At 48.0% G+C, this 16913-nt stretch overlaps 2 protein-coding genes across 6 annotated transcripts in view; one reads left to right on the forward strand and one right to left on the reverse strand.

Annotated features, from left to right (window-relative positions):
- ADAMTS10 (ADAM metallopeptidase with thrombospondin type 1 motif 10) overlaps nucleotides 1-16913 on the reverse strand; it is a 132913-nt gene that overhangs the window by 105025 nt on the left and 10975 nt on the right. The gene's annotated exons all lie outside the window — the stretch shown is intronic.
- LOC123355754 (tyrosine-protein kinase ZAP-70) overlaps nucleotides 1-16913 on the forward strand; it is an 84297-nt gene that overhangs the window by 34695 nt on the left and 32689 nt on the right. The window contains exon 2 of one of the 4 annotated variants that reach the window (XM_044998394.1): nucleotides 6022-6098. The exons of 2 other annotated variants lie outside the window; for them this stretch is intronic. The gene's annotated coding sequence lies outside the window, so the exon portion shown is untranslated. Of the gene's footprint in view, nucleotides 1-5976; nucleotides 6099-16913 lie in introns of those variants that run through there. One more of the 4 variants, XM_044998392.1, reaches the window with a different exon arrangement.

A 16913-nucleotide genomic window follows, 5' to 3' on the forward strand; every position in this document is an offset into this window, starting at 1 on the left:
TCGTGTGGCCACAACTGGCAATAGTCACATAAGGATTCAGGTTATTTCAAATGCCCTCAGGATTTCTCACATTTTCCCCACATGACATTGCATTTGGCCTGAACAGAAACTTTTGCTCTAAGGTCCGGACTGCTTAGTTGTCACCTGTAGTGAAACGCGGAGTCCCCGCAGAGCAGCTGTACGGAGTCCGATCCCGTCCCTCTAGAAAGGTTGTAAACACGATCACATGCAGCCTGATGACGCACACGGCTGTCATCATCACTGGCTACTGTTCTCAGATTGCTCCCAAATCTGTGGGGTGCTCCTGAGTTTTCAGGGGGCTGCCCCACAGCTCTGGCTTGTAGGGTAATTAAAGAGCCCCTGATAGTATTTGAGGTCTTGCGATGTTGCTCTGCAACACAGTGTCACGACATTGCGTCCTTTTGTTGGAATGTGGCATCCCGACAAGACGACACAAAGAAGGGTGTGATGCAGAGGCCTGGTGCTGTGTTGTGATCGTTTTATTGCACAGCGAAATAAAATCAGGAACCAGGTCTTTCTGTGCTGAGATCATGGTCTCTACCACCTTCAGTTATCCCCGTCTACCCAGCTATCCCCTCAGCCAAAAAGCCTTGGACCTAACGTATGCGCCAGCCAACATCCCGATCACCTGACTGTACTTTCTCCACACTTCATGTGCCATCTAAATTGTCAGCATCTCAAGTCATGGATTTTTTTATGTTTGTACAGCACCCAGCACAACGAGGACCTGCTTGGGACCTTTAGGTGCTATTGTAATAAACAGCAGCAGCAGCAACTCGCGCTCCCAGCAACCTTTGCCACCCAAAAGTTGCAGGGCTGAGCCCTTGCAAGTGAAACTGACTACCAAAAAAAAGTGAAACTCACATCCTTGATTTTCATAGCCTGAGCTGAGAGAAATGCAAAAAGGAAGCAAGCTAACAGCACCAATAGGGAGAAATAGATCCCATTTAAAAAAAAATGCGATCAGTTTCATTAATCTCAGGTATTCCTTGTCATGGAGGTGATTAAATGTGTTTGGTGCAGGTCACTTGACGTCACCCGAACTACACCTCCAAAGTTGTATTGTCACTAGGGAGAACAAAGACCCAGTCTGGAAGTGTTATCGAATGACCAATGGCTTTGACAGGGTGGCCGGAAGGGGACGTGGTTTATTGCCCCGGCCTAATGGGGGCTTTGAACAAGGACAAATGTGCAGGCGAATACCATGGAGAGAAAGGGTCCTTGGCTGAGGCTAAACAGGCAATGACTGGCTCAGGCTGACAGTAAGGTTGGTATGTTCAATCACCCTCGGGTCCCTGTACTGTGCAGCATCCTGCACGTAATAACACACTGAGATGGCGGTAGTCCCTTGCGCACATTGAAATTCAGCTTGATGGTTCACTTCCCTCATGTGCAAATACCTCCATTTTTCCTGTTATACAAAGCTGGCTTCCTTCCTCTGCGTCCTTTGATCAGTTCCCAGGAAAGGATTTCAGCAGCACCGGGACCCTTTAAGAACACCCCTTACCGCAGCGCCCTTTGGGATAATCAGACCAAAGCCTGACTCTGATCTCCCAATGTATATCGGGAGCGGCTCCGTTTCCACCAGTGTGTGCAATCAGAGTGAGTTGACCCCGAGGCCTGGTACTTATGGCATGCTATGGTACTTATACCATCTCAGTTACCAGAATCTCTACGCACCTCGTAATTGTTAATGGATTTATCCTCAACACCCAGCAGGTAGGACATCCCCATTTCATAGACGGGGAACTGAGGCCCAAAGAAACAATGTGATTTGCCACCCAAGCCTCCCAAACCCCTGGCTAGTTCCCCAACCACTAGGCTTCCCTTCCTCACCTCATCAGCCTGTTGATTTTGAATCCAGATGACCCGGTTCCCCTGAGTTTTTTTGTGCGTTACTTTTTCCCCCATGAGGCCCTGATTCATGGATATCATCTTGTCTTCCTCAGCTGGCCAAAGCATAGATATCGATGCACGTGGACGGTCTCCTGGGGCAACTTGAGAGGACGCTGGGTTGTTAAAAATCCAAGAATCTGCAGGAGGCCAGACCCAAAGCCCACGAGATCCAGTGGACAGGCTCTGGCTGAGGCCGTTGGACACGGCAGCTAATCCAGCCGCGTGCATCCTTAATCATAGTTCTGGCTTGAAGCGCACTGAATTAAGGAAGGCGTCTCAGCTCTCAGTGGTGGCAGAGAGAACTGTTTTAAGGCAACAGAATGGGAGGTAGCAAGGCTGATTTACACAGCGTCGCTGGAGACGGTGATTTATAAAGCACAAGACAGAGGAGGGTGATGGGCAAACATATGGGAATCATTTATGGATTATATTGATGGGTCTGGGATTAATGTATGAAAATATGTCACCCTGCTATATTTTGTTGGAAGGCTTGCAGGACTGTGAACATTTCTTGCTAAAGTATGCATTCTGCTGCCAAGTTCTGGATGTATGTTTCTGTCATCTTGTTGCAGGGGCTGTGGGACTGACTGGTGTGGTTGTGATGTGTTGTGTAATTAGGGCTTAGTCAGTAACTGGGCTGTGAACGTGTTTGCAGAGACATGAGCAGTGTGTGTGTGTGTGTGTGTGTGTGTGTGTTTATGTGCATACACACCACTGCCCTCTCCTGGAGGAATCAGAATTGCCCAGCTGTGCATCAGAGGTACACATACCGCCAGAGGGTACGCAGAGGTCTTCCAGGGGGTCCATCGACTCATCTAGATATTTCCCTATTTTAGACAAAAAGCACTAACGAAGTCAGTACAAATGAAAATTTCATATAGACAACTTGTTGATGCTGCTCTATATACACTGTACATGGAAACATAAGTACAATATTTATATTCCAATTGATTTTTTTCATAATTACATGGTAAAAATAAAGTCGTCAGCAATCGTTCAGTAATGGTGCGCTGTGACACTTCTGTATTTTTATGTCTGGTTTTGTAAGCAAGTAGTTTTTAAGTGAAGTGAAACTTGGGGAGTACACAAGAGAAATCAGACTCCTAAAAGGATACAATAGTCTGGTTGAGAGCCACTGTCCTATACTACCGAGAGATATCCCTGGCTTCCCTTTAGCGCAAATGCACTGCTTCCTTGGTAAGCAGGAAGATCTGGGTCCTATCTCTACTGAGGCTATGAAGTTTTGAGTGGGGATGGTATGCAGCGTAGCAGTCCTGTGTTTAGTGTTAAACCTTTAATATAGGCTGGTGGTCACAATCTCATGCTGCTGCAGAATTAAATGTGAGAAAAGAAATCCCAGATTGAAACCTGGCAATAAAACCCCATGGGGGTGGGGGTGGTGAGGAGAAACATTCATGGGTAGCTGGTCTGTCATATGCTTTCCGTCCTAGGACCTTGTTTGCACGCGTCCGAGGACCTTAAAACATCAGTGGATTAAACCTCAAACTACTGGACCAGTGTATCTCAACATTTTCCATACCTGCACCCTCTCCCCTCTTCCATACCGGGACTCCCCCCGGAATCACTCTCCAAATCTAGCTGGGATATAGCTCGGACCAATCTGAGAAGGGCAGGGTGGTTGTGACCCGCCCAGGTTCAGAACCCCTCCACTAAACATCTCAGCCCCCTTCCTTAAACAGACAGAAACCAAACCCAGAAGTTATTTGACCATGTCGGTCACTGGGGAGGCCCAGGCTGGTTTTCGTATGGTGGAAGGGACTATGTGACCACTGCCCTCTAGTGGATTGAGTCAGATCTGTTCAGAAGCTTGTGCTGCCCTCTGTGGAAGGCGGCCTATGAAGAGGACCAAATCCCAAATCCAAATACAACTAAGAGCCAATGCAGCATCTCCTACATCCTCAAAGGCTGGGATTTTGGTGGCAAAAGGTGCTAAACTCTGTTCCCCACACCGTGACTGTGGTGTAGACAGGGCCTTTGCTGCGCGCCTTTTCAGAGAGGGCTCAACAAAGCCATCTGAAGGAGGAACAGGATAGACCAAAATGCATCCACAGGACCAAGATTTCCAAGGCAAGGAGCCGTTGCCTCCTTCAGCACCAGTGGGGCTCTGGGGGAACCAGGATGTGAAATACCTGCAGCATGCTCAGTGAAACGGCAGCAAGGGGATTTGTGAGCCAAAGGACTGGGACCGTTATCCTGGGTCTTTTCCATGCAGCAGCACGGAAGATGGACAAAGCCAAAGCTTGGTCACTGTTCTGAGACCACGGAGAAAGAGGCACTGATCAGAATGAGATCCTCCCGACGTGCCTTCTGGGTGCTCGCAATGAGCTACGGTTATTACTGCTACCGTCTGTAAAGGTACATAGAGCTTTTCTCATAAGGAGGCGAGGTCTGCCTGCTGACAAATAGAGTCGAGATGGCTGGATCAGTAATGGGATGTGGAGCCTTTCACCTCTCAGACAGGGATTTACAGCCAGTGCAGGGGTAACTGTAAGTCTTTCCCATCTGAGGCTGTTCAGCGTGAAATGGATTTGGTGGATCTCAGATCAGCTCTTAGTGGACAGGTGTGACGTTATTGACATGAACTGTAACCATATAGATCATTGTGGCAACCAAGCTCCTGTCGTGGCACCAAATCTTGTATAAAGGGGGTCAAATAAGGTGTCTAAGACCAGGTTGTGGTTTGCTGGTTATGATTATGCTCTCTGTGTGCATGAGTCATTTTTGTATTTAAAGTTATAGGTATTGGTTCTATACTGTCTGTATTTCAAACTTGTGCTGTGCTTCTGGGTTACACCCCAGACAAGTTGGTGTCAGCTCTGCCTAGCCTGCTTGATGGCCCATTAAGGACCATCAGCTACACAACTGACCCACTGAGAGACAGCAGATACACCTTGTGACTCAGCAAGACATGCAGGGACATGCCTCTAGGCAGAACTCTGAGGTTTTTCCATGCCGTGTGATGGACAGCTCGTCCTTGGGACAAAGAAAGCAGAGACCACATGGCAAGAGACTATAAAAAGCTGCTGCAGCTCCTCCATCTTGTCTCGGGAGGGACTTTGCTACAAACAGAAGCTCTACACAAAGGACTGAGGAGCCATCCCAGCTGGGGATGTTCCAGAGAGTTGATTTGAACCTGCAGTTTATTCGCTCACTGCTACAAGCCTGAACCAATAACTTTGCCATTACTGTATGTAATTGATTCCATTTAACCAATTCTAGCTCTCACCTGAATAAACCTTTAGATTCTAAAGGGTTGGCAACAGCGTGATTTGTGGGTAAGATCTGATTTGTATATTGACCTGGGTCTGGGGCTTGGTCCTTTGGGATCAAGAGAACCTTTTTTCTTTTACTGGGGCATTGGTTTTCATAACCATTCATCCCCATAATGAGTGGCACTGGTGGTGATACTAGCAAACTGGAGTATCTAAGGGAATTGCTTGTGCGACTTGTGGTTAGCCAGTGGGGTGAATCCAAAGTCCTCTCTGTCTGTCTGGTTTGGTTTGCCTTAGAGGTGGAAAAACCCCAGCCTTGGGCCGTACCTGCCCTGCTTTAAGCAATTTGTCCTGAATTGGCACTCTCAGTTGGGTCCCGCCAGAACCAGCATCGTTACAACGGGTGTCAGATCCCAAAAAGCCGTAGCGGGGCAATACAAATGGCCCTTTCCTGGCGGTCTCAGTGGAGCGGCCAGGTGCAGATTCCCTGTGCTCTAGCCCCCCAGTGATTTCCAAGTGAAGGGCCGTGGCATGTTAGCAAGGTGCATTTGTGCCAAAGGGCCCATTTCCCGGATGGCATCTGCTCCGTGGATGAACTTTGCTCTCCAGGCAGGGCACATTTGATTTTGTTTTCCTCTGCACCAGGCAGTTATGCAACCATGCCGGGCTGGTTCTCAGAACTCTGTACCCCTTCAACGCTGCAGAGCTTTTTTCTCTTCTTTCCTTTCCTGTCTTTGCGACAAGGAAATAGGTCACATTTCAAAGAAACCTATAGGCGGGGGTTTGCGAATGTCAGTCAGCAGAGGGGATGGGATGTGGCCTGTTTCCCTCTCGCTCTCTTCTGAAGCCATTACGTTGCTTTTACACCCAGGAATATCGTTCGCTTTCGTTCTGCGTATTTGATGTAAAGAAATCCAGCCGAGACCCTCGCCCCATCTGCAGAGTCAGGTAAGCTACAGTGCGTGGTCCCTTCTCTTATATCTTTCTCTACGTCCTCAGAGCACTGAGGGCCTGTTAAGTATCACTGCGAATGCACTGAGCCTGATTCACCGCTGCATGGCTCCAGTTTCACCCTAGGGTTGCTCTGTTGATTTCAGGAGTGGTGCAGCACAACAAAACTGGAGGAAGGTTCGAGTGTTTCAGGCCCCCTGAGTTTTCTTTTAAAACAGAGGGGAGGTAGACAGCTTGGGGTAGGGATTAAAATGGCCTGACATCCTTTTACCCAGTCGCTCTCAAACTTTTCCATACCAGGACTCACCTCCAGAGCCTTTTCTCCCATCTAACTTGGATCTAGCCAGAAGCCCTGGTCCCAGTTAGCAATACAGGAAGGAGAGCATGGCTGAGATTCCCTGACACCTTTAAAGAGGGGGCCTTCGTAGGTTCTCCACCTACAAATATCGACAAACTATACTCCACAAGACAGGCTGTTGGCAAATTTTCATCTATTTCCCTAAATTTATTTGCCATCTCATCTTGTTCTGCACTTGTCTATTGAAGACAGGAAACATTGCAAAATCCCATCAATTCGAGCTTGGGTTATGGAAAAAAATGGAACGAAAGAAATTTGACGTTAAGTTTCCGGAAACGTTTCTTAATGGTCAGATTTGTTAGACCGTGGAATAAGCTCCCAAGGGAAGCAGTGGAAACCCCATCAAGGTGGGTCAGTTATAAGTAGATCAGGACAAAGAACTGGAGAAAAGATCACAGGGAAGGCTCCTATCTTGGCAGGGGGGTGGGATTAGGTGATCAAAGCAGATTTTTGTCAACTGTGCCTGATTTCTATATTTTTTCCATTCATTATCCTTTCTCCACTGGTGTGGAAGAATGGCAAAGCTTCCTGTATGCCATGCTGATATTCCTGTAACATGCTTTGGCACCACAATTGAGGAAGACACAATTTCATAAACAAATCGGCATTAAGCCACAATTGCATTAAGTGTTAACTTGGGGGTTTTATGACATTTTATAAAGGTTCTTTTCCACCAAGACAATAATTAGGAGACAAAACAGGACAAGGTCACTCCTGTCCTTTGGCACCTGTCTTTTAACCAACCAATGCCCTGGGCACATTTGTCCTTTAATTGGCCAATGCCTGGGAAATGAAGGAGTGGGCAGAGGGTTTTCTTGGTTACCTATCTCTGCTGCAGCCTCTGTGCTGGGACCTGTTATGAGCAGATGTCCCACTGAGAAGTTAGCCTGTAATCATGACGTTCATGGGACACGGGTTAAGGGCCATGTCACGTTTTGCACTGCGTCAGGCAGCACCGAAGAGGCTTGGGAAGATTGGCTTGGCTCAAGAATGGCAGTAAATCTCTTAGCAAGGCTGGGTCTTGACTAACACAAACCTTGGCCGCATGGGGCCAGCAGCACAGGAAGCAAAGAGGTCAGGGACCGGCCAGGCCATTGGGACTGAACCATTTGTCACCCCTAATGATGGCCTTGTAGGTCAGGGTTGAACCATTTTACCAGGGGGAGGACGGGGGGGGGGGGGGGAGAAAGAGAGAGAAGCTTGTATTTGCTGATATCCATCTAGGTGAAGACCTATGTAAGTGTGTTGCAGGACACCAGTTTTGGGGCCACTGGGATGTGGCTTTCTAGACAGAATGTGGGGAATCAATATGAAATAACTTGAAATTCCACATATGTTGTAGAGCACCTGCTTTTCTATGAACCGTTGTTAATCCCAGCTTCCATCACGAAGTATTAGACAGACTGCAACATACGGACTGTCAGCATTATGACTTCTGCTGCATAGTGTATCATGTGTCTGTCTGGGATCATTCCCTCTGCCTCCCAGTGGTTAATCTGTATTTTTAAATTTAGTTCATCCTGACTAATTATCATCAATGATTTCGTTTCTATTGCAATACCACCCCCAGGCCCTGATCGAGGGCCCATTTGCAAGGCACCTTACATCCTTGGAAGGAAACGTTGGTCCCTGACCGAGAGAGATTACGGTCTGAGTATTAGACTAGAGAAAAGTACAGTAGAACCTCACAGTTATGAACACATCGGGAATGGAGGCTGTTCAGAACTCTGAATTGTTCGTAACTGAACAAAAACATATGGTTGTTCTTCAAAAAGTTTACAACTGAACCCTGACTTATTCAGCTTTGAAACATTACTATGCAGACGAAAAACGCCGCGTTCCCTTTATTTTGATAGTAGTTTACATTTACCCACTTTTTACATTACTACTGTACTGTACTTGCTTTTTTTTGATCTCCGCTGCTGTCTGACTGTGCACTTCCGGTTCCAAATGAGGGGTGTGGTTGGCCGGTCAGTTCGTAACTCTGGTGTTCATAACTCTGAGGTTCTACTGTAGATACAAGCAGCCGGTATGGGGGAGAGGAGAATGAGGTTCATGTCACTTATTCATTAGTTGCAGCGGGAGAAAAGAAGGAATGCTAGACGCTCTCCTGGAAAGGACAGGTCCTAAAGAAGGAGGATGGGCCAGTGGTTAGAACATCAGCCTAGGTCTTGGGAGATCAGAGTCCAATTCCCTGCTCTACTCCAAACTCCCTGTGTGAGCTTATATCAGACACTTGGTGCCTCAGTTCTCCTCTGAAAAAGGCGAACAGCCCTGCTTTACCTCAGAGGGGGGCTGTGAAAATAAACATATTAAAGATTGTGGGGGGCTTGGATACTGCCGTGATAGAGGCCAGCTAAGTCTCTAAGATAAATCTGCATTGTCCAGTGAGACTGATCTTTCAATGCCTTTTACCTCACACACTGCACTGGGGTTGCTTCAGCTACCAATGAAATGCAGCCCGCTCTGGGGTGAGACAGCAACCGTTCTTAACAGAGAACAAAACTCAGCAAGTGAATGATGCCACGTGAAACTGCAGGGAGAGGCAGAAAAAATGTTCTTATCCAAGTGGATATTTTGCCACGTACATGGTGGTTAAACACCCCTGTTTATGTAAGAATCACCATGGACCTTTGATGACCACACATGATGGCCCAGGCTATGCGCCTTTTCTGAAAGTCTCCACCCCTAGCATCCCTACTGCCCTGGAGGAGCATGGCTTCGCTGCTGATCCAAAGGGAACAGGGCCTCCTAGTGAACTGGAAATGCCAGTTCATGAGCCTGACGTCCCTTAAAAATCTCCCAGTCCAGTACTGACCCAGCCCAGGGGGACGTAGCTTTGAGGCCTGACCACCATCACAGCACATGCCCTCACTCTGTGCATGGGCCAACGAGATGTAACAGAAGCACTCTCAATGTTAGGTCCTCGAAGATCCCTGCCATTTTTAATGTGTTGCCTCCAGCTAGCTGCTGGCGTGGAGCTGGGTTGTAATCGGCTGTCATCTCTGGGCAGTACAACAACTCAGACAGGCTGGTTATTTGTCTGTCAGACCATCAACTATCACAAAGCATTTTACTATTTCAAAGTATCCCCGAGATCAACTAGTTAGGGTTGCCGCGATGACAGTTCTGCTGTGGCATTGTCAGCTGTTTGGGCACAGAGAGATCCTCCTTGCTAGGGTGTGGTTTGCAGCACAGGAGGTGGGATCTATGGGGGGGATCTGAGATTCCCCTGGGATACTTCATCCCAGACCATAGCTAGCCCCTCCCGCTGCTTGTGAAGCTGTGGCTACACGTTGGTGCGATGCGAGCTAGGACCAGTAGGTCTCCTCGAGCTGCGAATCACCCCCCCACCCAGCTCTGCGTGTAGACATACCCTGGGCATGTGCACAACATGCAGCAAGAGGACTGCAGGGCAGACTGGCAATGGGAATTTAGTCCATGAGCAGCTGTGTCTAAGCCTTAAGAATGGCCAATGCGGACAGGAGACCATCCCAACTCAAGGCAGCACGTAAGATTGGCTTCCTGGGGCGTAAGCACAATGAAACTTAAGCACATGCTTAATAGTTTCCCTGAATCAGGGCTAAAAATGTTTCTCAGCCTTTGCCATGCAGCAGATGTTAAGGGCTGGATACTTCAAAATTCAGCATCCAAGCCACTTCCACAAATGATGGGCCCCGCCTGCAAAAAATTAACAGCACATTTGCACACTCAAAACGGACACTTTCACACAAGAAACAGCAACTAGCGTACACCAACATCCGTTTTCACGGAGTCACCTGCTTTGCACAAATGCATGCTGGTCTCGTGCAAACATCCGCTTGCATGTGAGTGCCCAGAACGTTTTGCAAGTGCAGCAGAGCTGATGAAGTTTGAAACTTTTCCCCCTGGTGTCTTAACGCTGCCCTCTAAAAAAAAAAGGGGAGAGCCCACGAACGTGTCTTTTAAGCGTGTGCGTTAATGTGAGTTTTACACGCATCTTTGGAGATGAACAAGAAAGGGAAAAAAAATCTTCTGCTTAGAAAACGGCGTCAGTGGTGTGCTCTCCTCCAGGCTCCCAGGGCAACAATTTGGATGTGGGGAGTCAGCCCTCGCAATGACCCGAGGATCTACTGACCGGGGTCCCAGCCTGCATCTAAAGATCACTCGCTACGGGTGTGAATATTAGTCAGCTCTTGCACTACTTGTGTTGGCTGCCGATTAAGCTGCGCCTCAACTATAAATTAAGCGTATGACTTAAGGGTCTTCAAGGAGCAGCCCCGGTGGGCTCAGCTGATCTGTTTTTGCTGTTAGTCCCAGCTGATGATTAGTTCTGCGCTGGCTTGCTCTTTCGTTTGCCCCCATTAGAACCTCAACCAAAATCGAAGCTTTCAGGTCTCTCCTCTGTGCACTACCCATCCCCCACGGCTCCGTAACCAGCCTCAGTATTTCAAAGCAGACTAAGCACAGGAAGTTTGATTCTTATTTATATTAAGGCCCCTTGGTGTAAATGAAAGTCAGGCCCTACATTCGCTGCTGCCTTGAATTGTTCTTAATCTGGCCTCACTGTTTGCAAACCCAGCCCACTAATGTTAGGCAACTAGCGTAGGATTCTTCAAGAGATCCGAAGGAACCAGCTCCCATTAAATTTCAGTAGGACTGAGTGCCTAACTCCCATAGGCTTTTTGAACATCCCGTCCTTCCATATTATGGCACCTAAATCAATGGCCTGATTTTCAAGGGTGCTGAGCACTCCCAGAGAGACCTGGCTGGGCTTTTTTCAAACACAGTGGGTTTTGGGTCGACAAACACCAATGAGTTGAATTGGAAACTTTTTGCGGAAAATGGCCAGTTTCGACTAATTTTATGGCTAGAAAATAAAAGTCAAAAAAAGTTTCCAAATGGTCAAAACAGAACATTTCAACATTTATAAACAAAAATCTCCAGCGTTCTAGTTTAAAATGACTTTTCCTTTCAAAATTAAAAATGAGACTAACAATTTAAAAATAAAAACTGTCAACATTGAAATGACTTCGGTTTGCCAGAAGCTGGGAATGGGCGACAGGGGATGGATCACTTGATGATTCCCTGTTCTGTTTATTCCCTCTGGGGCACCTGGCGTTGGCCACTGTCGGAAGACAGGAGACTGGGCTAGATGGACATTTGGTTGACCCAGTCTGGCCGCTCTTATGTTCTTGGGTGTAGTTGTAGCCATGTTGGTCCCAGGATATTAGACAGACAAGGTGCCTGAAGCAATATCTTTTATTGAACCAACTTCTGTTGGTGAGACATCACCTCACCCACCTGTGTGTCTCAATCTTAAATGAAACATTTCAATTGACCTGAACATTCCCCTCCTGACATTTTTGAGATTTGGCCTTTTTGTCCCAATTCAGGTTGGGAAAGTTTTTTGATATATTGAAAATTTTCACAGGACAGGAAAACCATTTTTCATCTAGTTCTCCACACAACTCCCACATAGGCTGGGATGTCAAACGAGCCGAAAGGAATTAGGGGCCCATTGACTTTCAGTGGGATTCAGGTGCCTAATTTCCTTATGGTATGGCGACAATGCAACAAAACCACTGCAGCAGAGAGCCTTAGAGCCTGGGTTTCATAGTCCAAATCGGGAATGTCTCCACTGCTATTTTTAACCCTGGAGTGCAAGCTCAAGTCAAGACCTGGGACTCCCTGCTGCAAGGTATTTCTCCGGGGGAGGCCTATCGTTCAAGCACCAGACCAGGTGCAGGAGAGTTCTTTGGGTTTATAACTAATCAGGGTCACGTTCACCAGTACGCGCTGGCTGCTTTACCATGCTCTGCTGACACAAAGGAGCCATGAGCCTGGGGAATTGACCAGCTAATGTGGATTTATAACTGCCGGGGCAGTGCAAAGCAGTTGGAGTGCAGGGGGGCTGGAACAATTTGTATAGTGGGGGGGGGGGCTGAGAGCCATCGAACCAAACTGTGAACCCTGCATATGATGGAAACCACTTCAAGCCAGGGGGTGTGGTAGCATCCCCAGTTCCAGCGCCTCTGCGGCACTGCACTGGTGAATCTGGCCCTGCATCTTTATTCAACTTTTCTCAAGTTCCACAAGTGCACGGATAATACATGAACGAACAGACACAAAGTCACCTTGGAAGTTCAGCTACTGTCCAATGGAAAACGCATGGTTGGCTGGCGCTGGCTAAAAATCTTCCCTTGGATTTTTTTAAAGACATTTAATGCTCCTAGGCCAAATTCCGCATGGGAATCTGATGGTAAAACATGACTTTGGTGGTAGCTCATTTCAGGGCTGATATTGCTCCCATCAAAGGGCATGGCAAAATTCCCAGTGGCATCAGTGGAAAGCGGATCCTGGTTAAATTTCCTTTGGTTTCAGGACAATACGACTTATTTTTCAAGAGCCAGAAGGAAGTGTCACATCTGCCCTCGGGAGCAGAAACAGTCACACAAGCTCTGCCCACTTCACTGCAGTTGTGAACCCAGGAATTTGCACGTTTGACCCTGGCCATACATGATTTTGAGCCTTTCTTGCAAGGGGCTTAGCTCCCACCGACTTCCCCCCATCCTGCGGGAGTGCCGCAGCTGGGCCTGCGCATGCTACTCTGCCCACAGCCCAAGACGATCCAGAATCTCACTCCTGGGCCATGCAGCAGCAGGAGGCTGAGCAGGGGCCATGCTTGCAGAGATGAGAAAGATAGCAGCAGGGGCGCTGGAACAATTTCTACACTGGGGGAGCTGAGAGCCATTGAACCAAACTGTAAAGCCTGTATCTGATGGAAACCACTTCAAGCCAGGGGGTGCGGCAGCGCCCCCGGTTCCAGCACCTATGGAGCAGGTAACAGATCGTTGCTGGCAGCAACCCACTGAGCTTTTAAAATGGGAGGCTTGTGTAACCCATGGCTGCTGGATGTGGTGCTTTGTCCCCCTCTAGTGGCACTTAGAGCAGTAGCACTCCAGCTTTCCGGACTCCTGTCCCCCTTTCAGGAGTCTGATTTGCCTTGCGGACCTCCACGTCTCACCTCACTTCAAAACGACTTGCTTACAACATCAGACGCAAAAACACACAAGCGTCTCAGCGCACTAGTACGGAGAAATTGCTGACTCTCTCATTTACCCTATCGTTATAAAATAAATCAGCTGGAATATAAAGATTGTACTTACATTCTAGTGTATAGAGCAGTATAAACAAGTCACTGTCTGGATGAAATTTTTGTTTGTACTGGCTTTGCTAGTGCTTTTTATGTAGCCTATTGTAAAACTAGGCAAACGGCTAGATGAGTTGCTGTACCCCTTGGAAGAGCTCTGTGTACCCCCAGGGGTACGTATACCTCAGTTGAGAACCACTGATCTAGAAATTAATGAGTCTGCTGCAGCTCTGGCTAAGAGCCCCGTGGCTTTTAGCTCACGCAGTAGAGACTGATGCCCGAAGCTCCATAGACCTCAGGTTCAAGCCCACCTGCTGATTACTGGAGTCTGTCAGTGTTACTGCCCAGAAGTACATATGACACCCATGGGCAGCAGGATTCAAAGCCTTTACCAGGCAGTGCAGTGCTGAAGGGACAGTTGCACTGTGGGATTGTTGTCGGAGGACTGCTCATACTGGTACTTCTACGTCCACATTGGCACTCTGCTGGTAGAGGGTTGTACGTCGCTCGGGAGTAGGGGAATAGCTGTGTGAGCAGGACGCAGAATTAAGTGCGGATGCATGCAAGGCTGTGCCAACTGACACTACCTAGCACAGACCAGACCTACACCCCTGATCCTGCAATTGCTAGGATGCGGGTGGACTGCAGCTAGGATGTTAATCTGGAGCCTAAGGGAAGCCGGGATGGTTTACAGGCGGGGGTAATTATGCAAAAACAGTCCAGGCCGGAGGCACGTAGGTGCAGCACCTTGGGGCAGTGCCTGTCTCTTCTATCCCAGTACATTATTAATTATTATGATTATTATTCTCTCTTGCTATATAAATAAATACACCTTTTATCCTGAAGGACCCCAAAGTGCTTTGCAGAACAAGTAATCACTTCACCTGCCTCTAAGGTAGTGCACAGCCACATGACAGAGACATGTCGGGCAGCCAGTAAAGAAAAATACTGAGTGAATGTTTCTGAAATACAAATTTCCCGTGGTATCTGGTATAATCTACCCTGAATCTGTCTGTCAATGGGAAAGGACCCCTGGCTCTCAAGGGCCCTTCTTCTCTAGCTCCTTCCAGGGCTCTCCAGCTGGGAGCGCTGAAATATAGCGAGTTTTCACAAAGAGGAGGAGAGGAATTAACACTCCCCTTGACACATACTGAAAAATCCTTCAAAACATAAGGGTTAAAACCAAAGCAGGACATTGCACCTTCCATTTCATCTGCAGCGAGACTTGGCAGGGCTGCTTGCAGAATTCCACAAGGCCCAGTCGGGAGATAGATTCTACGGGATGAGCTGGATTCTTCCAGGGGCTCCTGGAACAATCCCAATTCAGACAGCGTTCGGGGTAAGCAAACCTCCGCAGGCTGCATAGTAAAACAACTGAGCCTGCAGATTCCTGGGGCTATGTTATCCATTAGCCGCCAGTATCTGGACAGTTGCTGGCCATTAGTGAAAATGTTAACGAATCTCGACTTTTCAGGAGGATTAGCACCAATGATTATTCAGCCAAAAATGTACCATCCCAAAGTGCTTAGAAATCTTTTGTGTGTGGCAAAATCATTGTGGAGGAAGAATGAAATGACAAAGAGCAGGAGAGGGGAGATGAACAGCTCATCAGGTGGGATACGGGGATGGTGCCCATCGCCTATAGGGCATGGGTTCAAATCTTGTACTAGTCCAGAATGAATGTCTGGTGGCATGTGTGAAATTAATGTGGTGGGTTGATCTGATTCTACCCTCCCTGAAAGGTTTTGGCCTCTGTTAGACAGCAGGTGAGACTAGATGATCGTTGGGGTCCCATGAGACCGTAAAATTGATGAATGAATACGTTTATTTGGACTTTCCAAATGTTTTTGACAAAGTCCTTCAAGAGGCCATTAAGGCAACGTCTCGTAAGAAACTATCCAGACTGGTTCATCCACCCCTGCTTCTCATGACGCCAGTGGTGTCAATTTTAAAAAGACAAAGACAGATTCATCACATTCTCCCTGCCTTTCTGTTACTCCGTCTGCCTCCCTCCCGTCGTTCTGCTTAAAGCGCCTCCGACGGCGCGTTTCACCAGCAGACCAGACTGGAGCCTCTTTGAGGTCACTAGGGCAAATGGAAAACCGAGAAGAATTTCTCATTTCAACACTGTGACACTTCACAGTGAAAGTCATAACCCCCTCCCCCACCCCCCGGGATGTTTGTGTGGAAAAAGCTGAGACGCTGAACATTTCGTGTGTATAAATGCACATATATGGCCTGTTCCTTATCTGGAGAGATTGTGATCACACACAGAGAGCGCGAAACCAGAAGTGAGATTAGGGTGACCAGACAGCAAGTGTAACAAATCAGGATGGGGGGTGGGGGGCAATAGGAGCCTATATAAAAATAGCCCCCAAAATCGGGACATCTGGTCACCCTAGGTGAGATGTCAGCATGGCCATATGATCATTATTTAAAGCGTTCTTTGGTTTTTTAAGTGAATTTGGCATTGGACAAAGGTGCCAGCCTTCTTGAGCCCTGAGTTGGTGGGTGGAGCCTACCAAAACGACAACTGTCCCACCCCCCCCTCAAATAAGGGAGGGCCACAGAGTCCAAAAAGCAACAGATTATGGAGGACAATGAATGTCAAGATAGGCAAGGGGGTGCAGAGGGGGACACCGGGCAGAGAACAGGTCCAAAGGACACTGCCCAGAGGAACTCTGCCCGGGCACATGAATGAACAAGAGACTGGCTAAAGGCCCCATGGTTATAAAGAACTGCATCCCCTCCTCCCGCAATCCAGCTTCCTCCTTCTGGACTGAGGGGTGCCAGAGACGGCCGGGGATTTTCAGATGCACGCAATGCTGTATGCAGCTCTTGCTGAAGTCAGGGGGAGTTTTAACCTTGACGTTACTGGGTGCCGAGTTAAGCCAATGCTGAGTGCTTTTGAGAATCGGACCCCAAAGTCCTCTCTCTATGCACAAAACCACCACCAACCAGGCTGCAGCAGGGCAAGCTTCAACATGCCCTCCAACCAACACACTTCACTGTGACCTGGAAGGATTCCCACAAAGGGCAAGTTCAGTCCCCTTAGTCAATTCAGTTCTTGGACTCTCTTCTGGGTGTGTGTTGGGGGGTGTCAACTAGATTGTTGTGTCAACCTAATTGTTGCGATGGGGACGCGAGTCCACTATGAATCAGACCGAGGCAACAAACATATTTCCCCCATGGGCTACCAAACAGCTGTCAGCCTGGAACAGCCAATCATGTCTCATCAGGACTGGTTTCAATCCAGTGACCTGGAGGTGAAAGGCTCTGTGGCGAAAACCCAGTTCCTTGAGCAATAATGTTCCCCCAGGAG

The sequence above is a fragment of the Mauremys mutica genome, chromosome 24 (genome assembly GCF_020497125.1).
Source record: "Mauremys mutica isolate MM-2020 ecotype Southern chromosome 24, ASM2049712v1, whole genome shotgun sequence".
Lineage (NCBI taxonomy): Eukaryota > Metazoa > Chordata > Testudines > Geoemydidae > Mauremys > Mauremys mutica.